Below are 13,344 nucleotides of genomic sequence, written 5' to 3'. Positions count from 1 at the left end.
CAGTGGCCATAAGTGTGAAAAACAGTCATCAGACATTATTTCAGTGCCGTTGTAGCTTTGAACGGTCCCTGAATGAACTGTTGTAAGGCGAGGATTACCTGTATTTACTTAAGGCCAAACAGCAGTTCGTGAAAATTCTTGGTATACTATATACTTAGTTCCAACATGTTTTCAAAGGGACTAGGATAGTGAGCTTGGGAGGGAGAAAACTATCTTGCAATTTTTCTCACCAAATCTCATTCGGTGGGGTCCAGCTAAGCAAGATGTTCTATTTTAGGAAGTACCGTACAATGTCAGTCTGATAAAGCTTTGCCCGTTCTTTGTTATGGTTCATCAAAGTTGGTCCTTTTTTAACCCTGGACAAAGTAAGTTTCTTACTTCAAAGAGTTAGGTACTGTTAAAATGATTAATGTGGCCATGTTGATGAGAAGCTTCCTCCTGGATGGGTGGGGGGGAGTCAAAAAAAAAAGACAAAGCTGTGGTCATGTTAGCTAATTCTCCCTGTTTTTTCATATGCATTATGCATGCAATTCAGGAAAAAAGGGGCAGAGCTTCACTCATAGGGTCACATCTTGTTGTTGTTTTTTTAAAAAAACTATTCTCCAATACACACACCTGAAAGGAAGAAGGAAAGAAAGCGAAGCTTAGAAGTTTAGAATTTTTATTTTGATTTGTGATTGACGTTTCACTCTCACTACAGCTTTCCAGGAAAAACACTTTTTCTAAAGTTAAGGACCTCTTGACTGTGGAGAAATTCCGGACTGGCTTATTTGTGCTCAGATGCACCTTCCATTGTTACTTTGAAAAGCCCCTATCAATGGTTCATCGGCCCCGGAGAGGAGCTTCGGGCATCATATGGCCTCCAGAGCATTACCCCAAACTGCACGGGATATTATAATTTTTAATATGACAGTAGGAACAGAGGATTAAATATACATGTACTTGCTTGCATACCCAGTTTCACCCTCTTAATTGCAAAGCATGATTCATGTGGAATTTTCATTCAGTCTATTTTTTTCCTGTTTTGTAATTAAAGCAAATTAGGTTATTAGTATAAGTAGGTTAAAAAGCTGACCCTATATCTTGCATGGTTGAGGTTCAGCGCAGCATCCATTATGACTCTACAGAAGATGTGTTCATCAGAGTCTCATTAATAGGTATATATTTTTCGTAAGGCCTGAGAAGTAAAAACATTTTTTCCTATTTTACTTTTGTTGTTATTGTTGCCTTCAAAACTCTGTGCTCCTCGAACCAAGTAGAATCAGAGAGAAAAAGAAGCAAAGGTATGCGTCAAATAGATGAATACAGAGACTCCAAAAAAGATCCGGTCAGGTTGGTCTGTCACTAATTAAGGTATAATTCCATTATTTTCCCATGGGTTTGTTGCTGAAACTGACCCATGCCAAAGAGGAATGGATTTTTTACTGGCACCTTAACCAAATAAGTTGATTGAACTTTGCCAGTTGGCTGTAGTTTTCTTCTCATCCATACTGGATATGACTAGAATAGCTAGGCCAGGGGTAGGCAACCTCGGCTCTTTTATGACTCATGGACTTCAACTCCCAGAATTCCTGAGTCATCCATGAGTCATAAAAGAGCCGAGGTTGCCTACCCCTGAGCTAGGCTCACATTAAGCATCTTCCTTTTGAGCTTCTTCCTAGGCTATACTATTACATGCCATAGCAGTAGAGTCTCACATCATCATAATATCACTTCCTCTACTTTTCTTCACATTCAACATTGCAGCATTTGAAGAAGGTTTTAATCCCCAGAAAACTGTGAAGGAGGAGACATCTAAGGAAATCCTGCTACTTTCCAAAAACCTAGAAAACAACAGTTGAGATGAGGAATAAGTTAGATCACCCGTCTGTGGAGCAAGATTGATGAACACTTGAGCCAATGAAGAGAACTGTATATTGGGTGTGCAGCTTTGCTTCAGAGCACTGGCTATTCAGCAAACATATACCTGGACTTCATTGTTTCTCCTGCCATTACATGCATAAGTATTGAAATGGAAATTGGTAAAACGTGAAAAAGGAAAATTGGACTTATTAATGGATCACAGAATGACTTGTGTCTTGAAGAGAACGGGATCATGGTTTGAATCTGGTAAACACCTAGCCAATGAACTGGAAACAAATCAGAATTCTAATACCGAGTTTTAGCTTTTACCAATATGTAATTGTTGAGCAATTCAGGTGATGCAAAACAAGATTAATTATCTCTTCCTGTTTCTGGATTTGTGGTAGTTACAAGAAAAGTTCTCTCATTCTCAGAGGTTGCCAGGAAAGCTTCAGAAGAACAAGAAACAATGGGTTTAAATTACAAGAAAGTAGATTCAATGTGACTATTAAGAAAAAATACATAATTACAACCATTTTTCAACAATGGAATAGATTTACGTGGGAAGTAAATCTTTGCTGGAGGTGTTTAATCAGGAGCTGGATGGCCATCTATGGGGATACCATAGTAATGAATTCCTGTAGTGGTCAGGAAGTTGGGGAAGATTATCTATGAAATCTCTTCCATACTTCATAATCTGTGATACCAGTGCATGAACCCCTAATGTATGGTCCATGAGTAGAGAGCTGATAGAAAGGACTGCTGCTCATTTTTTGTCTCTGTCCAGTGTCAAAACCAGATCTAGAATGGGTCCCCAACCTGTGGACCGCAGCCCACTAGTGTTTGCAACTGAGCTGCCAAAACAGCCAGTGAGTGTGTGGGTGAGCACGCATCCTCACTTGCGCGAGTGGTGGGCGAGTGTGCGTACGTGTGCTCCATTTAAGTGAGCAGCAGGCGTGTGTGCATGTCACTCGCGCAAATGGAGCTGCATGTGGACACGTGCTATCGTGACCGCTTACGCAAAACCATCCCCCCTCCCACCCCACCAGTCCGCAAGGCTGGAAACGTTGGTCAACGCTGATCTAGAGGACCCCCAGACCACAAACCTGTTTCTTAAGGAATACAGGTACAATGCTAAGCTGAATAAGTATGACTTTCAAATCTTTTTTAGAAATAGCATAGTTCACAACTTTTGAATGATCCAGAACATTTCATCTGGTCTTTCTTAAACTGGTATCCTCAAACCAGTCATCAGGACTATAATACCCTCTGGGTATTGCAATCCCAACACATCCAGAAGGCATTAGGTTGGGGAAGACTAAAATGTTTGGCACGAGGGTAGATTCACAACTAAAGAAAATTACTGGATTGAGTGTATCAAATAATGTTCTTCTCTTTGTGCACTTGAAACATAATTATTCTACTTCTCTTACCTGGTTGTATTAAAACATCATTAAGTATTCATAATTCTTCAGCAAGAATTTGTAACATTCTGTGATCGCATGAAATGGTCCCTGTTGCCTGATATTCTTTCTTTCACCTAGGGATAACCTCTGTGCTTCTAAACATGTTATCATTAAATATACAAATTTGCAAAGTCCTTTTTTTAAAAAAAAATTAAAGGCAGTTCATTGAAGCTGCTCCTTCTTTTCTGCATAAGAATTTCTTCCTGTTTGCTAGAGATGTCCCGCACAGTAGCATTGGATAGGAAGGTCCTGAGTAATAGGAAGGTCCTGAGTTTTTTTTTTTTTTTTTTTTTTTTTTTGCCCAAGATGGCGACGGCCGCAGCCTAAGCTTCGGGCGCTCTTCGAGGGCTCCAAGGAATCAGCTTAGGGAGGCCCACGGTATGTTTAGGCGACGCTGGGGGTGGGGGATTTAATAAACAGCTGCTGGGCGCTATTCTTTGTGGCGCTTAGCCCCCCCCCCCGAACTAGCGGCGCTGGAGAACTGCTGCCTGCCGAGCTCCATTATGGCCCCGAACGCTGTTATAGCGTCGTGAAGACAGGGACGCCTTGCTTGATTTCTTCTTCTGCCGGCCTGCCGAGACGACTTTGGGGATTGGGAGGATTCTGGAACAGCTGCTGGGCGCTGCTCCTCGTGGCGCTGAGCCCCCCCCCCTGAACTGTCAGCTGGCTGATCCGAACCGGCGGCTTTCGAGAACTGAGAATTTGCCTGCCTGCCGACCTGCTCTTTGCTATGACGCCGAGAAGTCCGGGACGCCTTGCCCTGCCTTCCCTCTTCTGCTTGCTCGCCGTGAATACCCTCTGCTTGTCGGAGGGGCAGCGGCGACGATCCCACCGGTCAGAGATCTTTTTACGACCATCAGCTGGCTGGCGCCGTTTTTGGCGGCGCGGAGCCTTTTTCTCCTCCCGGATGGTGGCTGCAGATGGTGGGCCTGGTCATCGGCCTCGGCGGACATGTTGGCAAATTCCCGGACTTACTACATCGGCTGGGATTGCCTCTCCCCGCTGTTGGAAGATTGCCTGGACTGGCGGACGAGCGTTGGGAAAGAATGTTCTTCCCCCTCCCGGACTGGTGGTGCTGGCTGGAGATGCGAGGATCGACAGAGGCCTGGCCTGCCTGTTCTTACTTTTCCTGTTGACAGGCAGGCATTTGGCTAGCTCCATGCCTGATGGGAGTTAAGATCCCTCCTATTGAAAGCCCAGTGTGGCCGGGACCGGACCGTGGTGGGAGGACGGTTTTGGACTGGTCAGTGGCCACCTCACTGGTGTGAGAGACCAGTTGGGGTGGCCCTGGCTCAGGATTCCCCTTTCTCTCTCTGCTGCTGGATTTCCATCTCAGGTGAGAGCTGAGATGGCTCTGCAGATTAGGAGATATGCCTACTGGACTTGTTTACCATCTATATACCATCACTGAGTGATCCTTGGACATTAACATCTGCCCTAAAAGACTATCCTAGCGCAGTATGATTTATCATTATTCCGGAGCGGACTTGTATGCCCTTAGGGCAGTTCCTGCCTCATGGGCGCGACCTGTCGCCTGTTTCCATACTCCCCTTAATGACGATCCCAAGCTTTGGGATTCCGAGAGGTGGCTGGGCTTAGATAGGGGCCTCGAGTTAAGACATGCGAAGAGGCCCCTGATAAAATTTTTAGCCGGTTATTTTAAGAAGTTAGGGAGGGGGAGGGAGGGGGGGGTAGGGAGGGAATCTTTAACCGGCACTCAGTCTGGTCCTGTTAGAGGTCCTGACGGGACGGGGTCGGGGGAGGTGGCTGCTGGTTCTGAGAATGTGGGGGTGGGGCTTCAAATCCCCACGGCGATAGGGAATGGCAGCAGGTGTTTGCGCGGAGGGCCATATCAACATCTGGGATCACGCCCCCGCTATCTCCGAGCGGTGGCGCGCTCCGACCCTCCGGTTAGCACCCTCTTACCCGGGGATGAGGGTGATCAGGCCCCTGAGCTCAGGTTGGTCTATTTTAACGCTAGATCCGTAGTTAACAAAGCTCCCCTCATCCGTGATCTGATCGAGGAGGAATGTGCGGATCTGGCGTGCATCACGGAAACTTGGTTGGGTTCGGAGGGAGGGGTGCCTCTCACCGAGTTATGCCCGCCAGGTTTCCGGGTGCTGCACCAGCCACGGGCTCAGGGCAGGGGTGGTGGGGTGGCAGTGGTTATTCGGGAGACCTTGTGTCCCCGGGAGGCCACCATTGTCCAGATGGCCGGGAGTGAATCCCTTCTCTTGAGATGTGGTCCTCGGGTTCAGTTGGGCTTGTTGCTCACATACCTGGCGCCCAGCTGTGTGGCAACAGCCCTGCCTGGGCTGCTCGACACCCTCTCGGGGTTGGCGGTGGAGTTCCCCAGGCTTATAGTCCTGGGTGACTTCAACCTGCCATCACTGGGGGGGTCGTCGGAGTTAGCTCGGGAGTTCATGGCTTCCATGACAGCCATGGGCCTGACCCAGGTTATTGAGGGCCCTACTCACGAGGGGGATCATACTCTCGACCTGGTGTTCCTGTCTGGACAGTGGTTGGATGATCTGGGAGGGGGTTTTCCATCTATCACCCCTCTGTCATGGTCAGATCATTACCTCCTGAGGCTGGTTTTCCGTCATGCCATCCCCCGCCGCTGGGCGGCGGAACCGACCAGGTGGTTCCGCCCCAGGCGCCTAATGGACCCGGACCGGTTCCAGAGGGCGCTTGGGCCGATACCTATCACCCTTACCCACAGCCCAGTTGATGCTCTGGTGGAGGCCTGGGAAACGGCTGCCACCAGGGCACTCGACTGCGTTGTACCCATGCGACCTCTGATTCGGCGCAGATCCCGTTGGGCCCCATGGTTCTCTGTGGAGCTCCGGGAGATGAAGCGTCGGAGACGAGGTCTAGAGAGCGGTTGGAGATCCAGCCGATCCGAATCCGACCGATTGCAGTTAAGAACCTTTATAAGGTCTTATCTTGCGGCGATAAGGACGGCGAAGTCTAACTACTTTGCCGCCCTTGTCGCATCCGCAGATAATCGCCCGGCCGCCCTGTTTAGGGTGACTCGCTCCCTCCTTAGTCAGGAGGTGAGAGAGGATCCCTTGCAGGGACGAGCCGAGGAGTTTAGTCATCATCTGGCGGACAAAATCGCTCGGATCCGGACCGGCCTGGACTCTGACTGGGCAGAGTCTGATGTGGAGGAATCAGGCGGTCTTGAGCATGTTATCTGGACTGAGTTCGACCCTGTTTCCCCTGATGATGTGGACAGGATCATGGGGAGACTGAGCTCCACCACCTGTTTGTTGGATCCGTGCCCCTCCTGGCTAGCTTATGCGGCTCGGGAGGGAACACGAGGCTGGTTCCATGCAGTAATAACTGCTTCTTTGAAGGAGGGTGTCTTCCCTGCCGCCCTGAAGGAGGCGGTGGTGAGACCCCTCCTCAAGAAGCCTGCTTTGGACCCGGCTGTTTTAAACAACTATCGTCCAGTCTCCAACCTTCGCTTTCTGGCGAAGGTTGTTGAGAGTGTGGTGGCGCATCAGCTCCCTATGTTCCTGGAGGAAACTGATTATCTGGACCCGTACCAATCGGGCTTCAGGCCCGGACACAGCACGGAGACGGCATTGGTCGCACTGGTGAATGATCTCTGGAGGGCTAGGGACAGGGGCTGCTCCTCTGTCCTGGTCCTATTAGATCTCTCAGCGGCTTTTGATACCATCGACCATGGTATCCTGCTGCGACGTCTCAGGGGGTTGGGAGTGGGAGGCACCGTTTTACGGTGGTTCTCCTCCTACCTCCAGGGCCGCTCGCAGTCGGTGTTGACAGGAGGGCAGAGATCCGCCCCGAGGTCTCTCGTTTGTGGAGTTCCTCAGGGGTCGGTTCTCTCGCCTCTCCTGTTCAACATCTACATGAAGCCGCTGGGTGAGATCATTCGTGGTTTTGGGGTGGGGTATCACCAGTACGCTGATGATACCCAACTTTTTCTTTCCACCCCAAACCAACCCAGTGATGCCCTCTCCGTGATGTCCCGGTGCCTGGAGGCGGTTCAGGTCTGGATGGGGAGAAACAGGCTTCGTCTCAATCCCGCCAAGACTGAGTGGCTCTGCATATTGGCGTCTCGGGTTAACCATGTTATTCCACCTCTAACGATGGGGGGTGAGGTGTTGCCCCCCGTTGATAGGGCTCGCAACTTAGGCGTCCTCCTGGATTCACGGCTCAATTTTGAAGATCATATAGGAGCCGTGACCAGGGGGGCTTTTGCACAGGTTCGCCTGGTGCGCCAGTTGCGTCCCTATTTGGACCGAGACGCCCTACGCACAGTCACTCATGCGCTTGTGACCTCCCGTTTGGACTACTGTAACGCTCTCTACATGGGGCTGCCCTTGAAGACCACTCGGAGGCTTCAACTGGTGCAGAATGCGGCCGCGCGAGTTGTAATGGGGGTTTCCCGATACTCCCATGTAACACCTCTACTCCGCGAGCTGCATTGGCTTCCGGTTGCCCTCCGGGTGAAATTCAAGGTGCTGGTTATCACCTATAAAGCCCTACATGGCCTGGGTCCGGGTTATTTGAGGGAACACCTGCTGCCGGCATCAAACGCCCTTCGCCCAGTGCGCTCCCACAGGGAGGGTCTGCTCAGGGTTCCGCCGGTGAGAGATTGCCGGCGGGTGACACCCAGGGATAGGGCCTTCTCTGTGGGAGCGCCTGCCCTCTGGAACCAGCTGCCGGTGGAGCTGAGGACTGCCCCCGACCTCCGATCATTCCGCCGGGGCCTGAAGACCTGGCTCTTCGAGCTCTCGGGCCCAGACTGAGGAGGAATTTTTAATTTGGGGTTCTTTTTTAACTGACTACAGGGTTAATTTAATTTTTTTTTAATTTGGTTCTTAATTTTTGTATTTTGGATTTTTAATTCCCTGTAAACCGCCCTGAGTCCTCAGGGAATAGGGCGGTATATAAATACAATTAAATAAATAAATAAATAAATAAATATTCTCCCACAATTGCCAAGACAGTGACATTTCCAAAATGGGAAACAGATAACATTGTTCCATGGATGTGAAATTGCTTTTTTTTGTTCCATGTGTTGTACAGCTAAATTACAGTCTTAAGAGATCTTTTTGGCATTCCTCTTCCCTCTTTCCCTGCAGCAAGTTACAGGGAAGAGACAAATATACTTACTAGGTTTGAGCTGGTCTCTTATATAGGAATTCTTAAATTTACCCTAGGGTAGGGGTGCTGATGCTTCACCATTTATGGCACTATACTTGGGGAAAAGGAATGGGTGGATGGATGGATGGATGGATGGATGGATGGATGGATGGATGGATGGATGGATAATAGGTAAAGGTAAAGGTTCCCCCGCACATGCGTGCTAGTCATTTCCAACTCTAGGGGTGCTCATCTCTGTTTCAAAGCCAAAGAGCCAGCGCTTGTCCGAGGACATCTCCGTAGTCATGTGGCTGACATGACTAGACGCCAAAGGCTCACGGAACGCTGTTACCTTCCCACCATAGTGGTCCCTATTTTTCTACTTGCATTTTTACGTGCTTTCAAACTGCTAGGTTGGCAGAAGCTGGGACGAGTAACAGGCGCTCACTCTGTTACGCGGCACTCGAGATTCGACCCATCAACAAGCTCAGCGTCCTAACCCACTGAGCCACCGCGTCCCTGGATGGATAATAGTTGTGGTTTAAGGAAGCTCTTAATAGTACCGATGATTTTAGTCACCAAAAAATAAATTTTACACTATTTCAGTTCTGGAAGTTGAACTCCACACATCTGAAAACTGCCCAACTTTAGAAACAATGCTGTAGAGCAGGGGTGGGGAAACGATGGCCCTTTTATGACTTGTGGACTTCAACTCCAGGATTCCTGAGCCAGGCTGTCCCAGGAATTCTGGGAGTTGAAGTCCACAAGTCATAAAATTGCCATCGATCCCCACCCCTGCTCTAGAAGCTTAATGGGATGGTGAGGGGGAGGGGGGAACTTGGTCTTGGTTGGCAGAACATCTCAATTTCAGCTCCCCAGGCTTCTGATAAACGCTTTCAAGTGGCAGGACAGGAAGAACCCTATGAAAGGCCCCCAAGGAAGATTGTTAGCAATGGGTAAGAGAAGCAGTTATTGGAATAAGCCATTTCATGTTCACATGTGATCCTATTCCTTCAAGTATCTGCATGATGTCAGACCTACGTATTTATCCCACTATTTATGACAATAAAATGAACTAGCTCAGGATATTATGTCATAACATCAAGCAGTGCCATATGTGACATAACAGACCAGGTATTAAATTAAATTAAAAATTAAATTATTCTAGATAGACTGATTGAAGGAAGGCATGGTACTAGCAGAGTGGGGGCAGCAGAAGGATGTACCATTCTAGATTGGCCCAATGTGTACCAATAAAAACTATTTTTTAGCTCTTTCAGAATCGTTATCAGTCATGGCTGAGTTGTTTAAACAAAGCACAAGATCTGAGTGAAACGTTTTCAACATTAAGTAATTGACATCCTATATATTTCTAAATTGTATATGAGGTTATCTAGATCAGCTTGATGGGACAGTGGTAATGAAATTTGAATCATACGAAGTTTTAAGAGAGGACAAACTTGGTGTAGTGCTAAGGATGCTGGCTTAGAAACGAGGAGACAGTGAGTTCTAGGCCTCCATTAGCCATGAAAGCCAGCTAGGTGACTTTCGGTCAATCTCTGTCAGCCCAACCCACTTCACGGAATTATTGTGGTGGCGGGGGGGGGGGGGAGGAAAAAACAGCATTACAAATGCCACCTTGAGTTATACAAAAGGAAGGATATAATCAAATGTCAGAATTCATTAGAAAAATTATGCTCGTTCCTATTTTTCTCTTAGCTATGGCATCTACTATTGCTTGTTTCCATAGCAAAACCATCTACTGTATTTTCCATTATTCAGTATGATACGTTGTGGTTTTTGGCCTTCACCAACTATTAGGAACATCCCCTAAAATCACTTTATTTCGATTAAATAGTAAGACTTGGTGAACTGATACCTGTAGTATTTGTTCCAAAAGTATACTAACAGGTATCACCATAAGTAACAGATTTGTCATGGGACAATTATATTCCAGTGTTTTATCTCAATCTATAAATCAATGCTTCAAATAAAATTCAGTAAGTACACAATCCCCTCTCCTCCATCACCAACCATCATCAAAACCACAAGGGCTTTGAATGTGGCAATGCACATGTCTTTCAAGCAGAGCTTGATTCTTTGTAGACATATTCCTGCAATTTTCTTGGCAACAATATGGAAGCAATTTTACATTTTCCTTTTTTAAAAAAAATAAATCTGTTTTCTTATGAGTCCTGGCTTAGTGCTTTCAATTTCCTTAACGACTTTCATCCATATATTAACCAACTTTGACTGTGCTTAGATCTTTTTTTGGGAATAAGCCAAGGTGGGTTAAATGTTGTTACACAAACACACACACACACACACACACACATCCACATCCACCCACCCACCCACCCATCAAGATAATGGATAAAGGTTCACTCTATTTTCACTTCTACTTCCACTTAGAATTGTTTTTAAGGACGTAGTCTTATGTAACTTATTTGAAAATATACCCCATCAAACTTCTTTGAATTATAATTGTGAGTAATCATGAATAACATAGGACTGGAATAAGTGTTACAAAACATCCACTTTGATGAACGACTGTCAGATGTTTTGAATCTCTGGATGAGTGGGCTTTCAAGAAATCCAAAACACTCCTTTTATCTTTCATCAATTTTGTCGGATTAGTTTATTTTTGAGTTTGAACCCAGATGCTGGCCTTGACCAATGATGAATGGATGGAAGGATGGATGGATGGAGCTCATACATGTAGCTCAGAAAAACCTACACTTTTTAATAAACTTCGTTAGTTGGGAAAATTGCTACTGGACTTCTTCTGATTATTTATATGGGATCAAGATATTTCTGGACTCTTGCTGGAGCTCAAATTTTATTCCGTTTTGGAAAAATTTTCCGTGTATTTTTACCATATGAAATGAGGATAAGATAACAGTAACCTTACATTGATGCTATCATGATTGCAAAAATCAGATAAATATGACCATCGCTCTGTGCAGTCAGAGAATTTAAGTATCTTTATTTGTTTTATTTTTAATTTGTGAATTAAGTTGTCCAACACTGGTAGAAGGAAGCTTAATTTTTTTTGTAGCTTGGATGAATGAATATCCTGGGAACAATTTAAACTTTTTTTAATATTCAGAATTTTCCAGTAGGAAAAAAATATGCTGGTCTAATTTTTTAATGCTCTGCCCCCAAAGTATACAAGATAATGTGGTAAAGTTGCAACTTGGCAACTTGTGCTTCAGCAGCAAAGATATAAACTTGCATAAAATTTGCACTTGCCAATATATAGATGCAAATTTAGAGTTATTGAAATTTAAATAGAAATATATATGTCTCACCTCATATATGTACCTGGTCTTCCTATTGGCCAGGTCTGAATAGATGACTTCAGGACCCCATTCTTCCTCCCTGTGTGTTTATTCAATATTTTAATCTGACTTGGACAGAAATATTTTTAAGTAAGAGTTCTGTCAAATAGAGAAGAGACTTTGTGAGAAAGGGCACACCACAAGATTCAGCTATATTGCAGGATCCAATCTGAGTGAATCACATTCTGATGAGAGAGAACTTCTCTGAGTTTGGGCTCCAAAATGAGTCCGAAAGCCCAGAAGACTAAACCTCTAGTCCCAGTGACCGACCCAGATTGGATTCTGTAACATTATCCTTGGACACGTATGTTTGCCTTCAACTAGATTGCTATATACAACAGTAGCTACCACCTCGTGCTATGTTGGAGTAAATGAAAAAACAGTGCTTTCTTGGCTCCAATATAATACCAGCTAGGAGTCCCAAGAGCTATCTTAGCCACCCACTGTACTGAAAGATAGGTGCAAGAGAACTGCTTATAAAAATGCATTAGCTATGTTGGTGCTCAGTGTAGAGTTTAATCATCGTTTTACTACTTGTATTGTATTATAGATTGTGATCTTCAGTTTTGTTGTAGCTCATATTGCATTTCTCAATTTCTTTAGAAGATATGAGCAAACTTAATAAAACGCCAAATTAATAAAATAATGTGACTAGCCCCACTTAAGAATTCTGAATTTACATTAATTTAATGAAGTTATGACAGACAATTAAGCTGCACTTAATTCATTTTAATCCACAATAGAGCATTTAAATTTTAAAATGCATACTTTTTATTGAATCCTATCCAGGGTTATCAGTGCATCATTTACTGAATTATCTCCAGGGTTATCAGCACCAATAATTTGATACAAACAAGACTTGAAACAAAAGCTTCCTAAATATCCTGTCCTATACTTGCTCTCTAATAATTTTATTTTAGTCCCAAAACCCTTTTGTTTGTAGCCATTGAGCATACACAGTCTTTACACAAGAATTTCTTGATGAATTTGCCCCACGTACCTTGTCTCCTTTTTTACTCCTGCAAAGTTTGTTGTTCTTAGGACTTTTCTTCTTCTTCTTCTTCTTCTTCTTCTTCTTCTTCTTCTTCTTCTTCTTCTTCTTCTTCTTCTTCTTCTTCTTCTTCTTCTTCTCCTCCTCCTCCTCCTCCTCCTCCTTCTTCTTTCGCACACTTTTGCCACTGTTTCTCACCTTAGTAGCTTAAAGCTGTGTGGAGAACTTAAAGCAGTCAAGGTTGAGAAACATTGGTCTATGATCATGCAGTGGATAATTCATCTGCCACAGGGCCTAAATTGCTGGTGAAAGAGATTTACTTTTCCCCTTGGTATCCTGGTGGTGCAGTGGTTAGAATGCAGTATTGCAGGCTGACTCTGCCCACAGCCAGGAGTTCGATCCTGACCGGCTCAAGGTTGACTCAGTCTTCTATCCTTCCAAGGTCAGTAAAATGAGGACCCAGATACTTGGGGGCAATGTGTTGACTCTGTAAACCGTTTAGAGAGGGCTGTAAAGAACTGTGAAGCGATATATCAGTGCTATTGCAGTTGCTGTCCTGTATAGCACATTTAAAGTCTACTCAAGAAGT

General features: G+C 45.4%; 1 protein-coding gene across 1 annotated transcript in view; it reads left to right on the top strand.

Annotated features, from left to right (window-relative positions):
• The window catches only part of PLPPR4 (phospholipid phosphatase related 4), a gene marked incomplete at its 3' end in the record, with an annotated part of 46,030 nt that overhangs the window by 13,644 nt on the left and 19,042 nt on the right, over nt 1–13,344 (top strand). The gene's annotated exons all lie outside the window — the stretch shown is intronic.

The sequence above is a fragment of the Vipera berus genome (genome assembly GCF_964194415.1).
Source record: "Vipera berus genome assembly, chromosome: 3".
Taxonomy (NCBI): Eukaryota; Metazoa; Chordata; class Lepidosauria; order Squamata; family Viperidae; genus Vipera; species Vipera berus.
The sequence above is the reverse complement of the archived record's forward strand: the minus strand, read 5'-3'. Positions and strand labels throughout refer to the sequence as shown.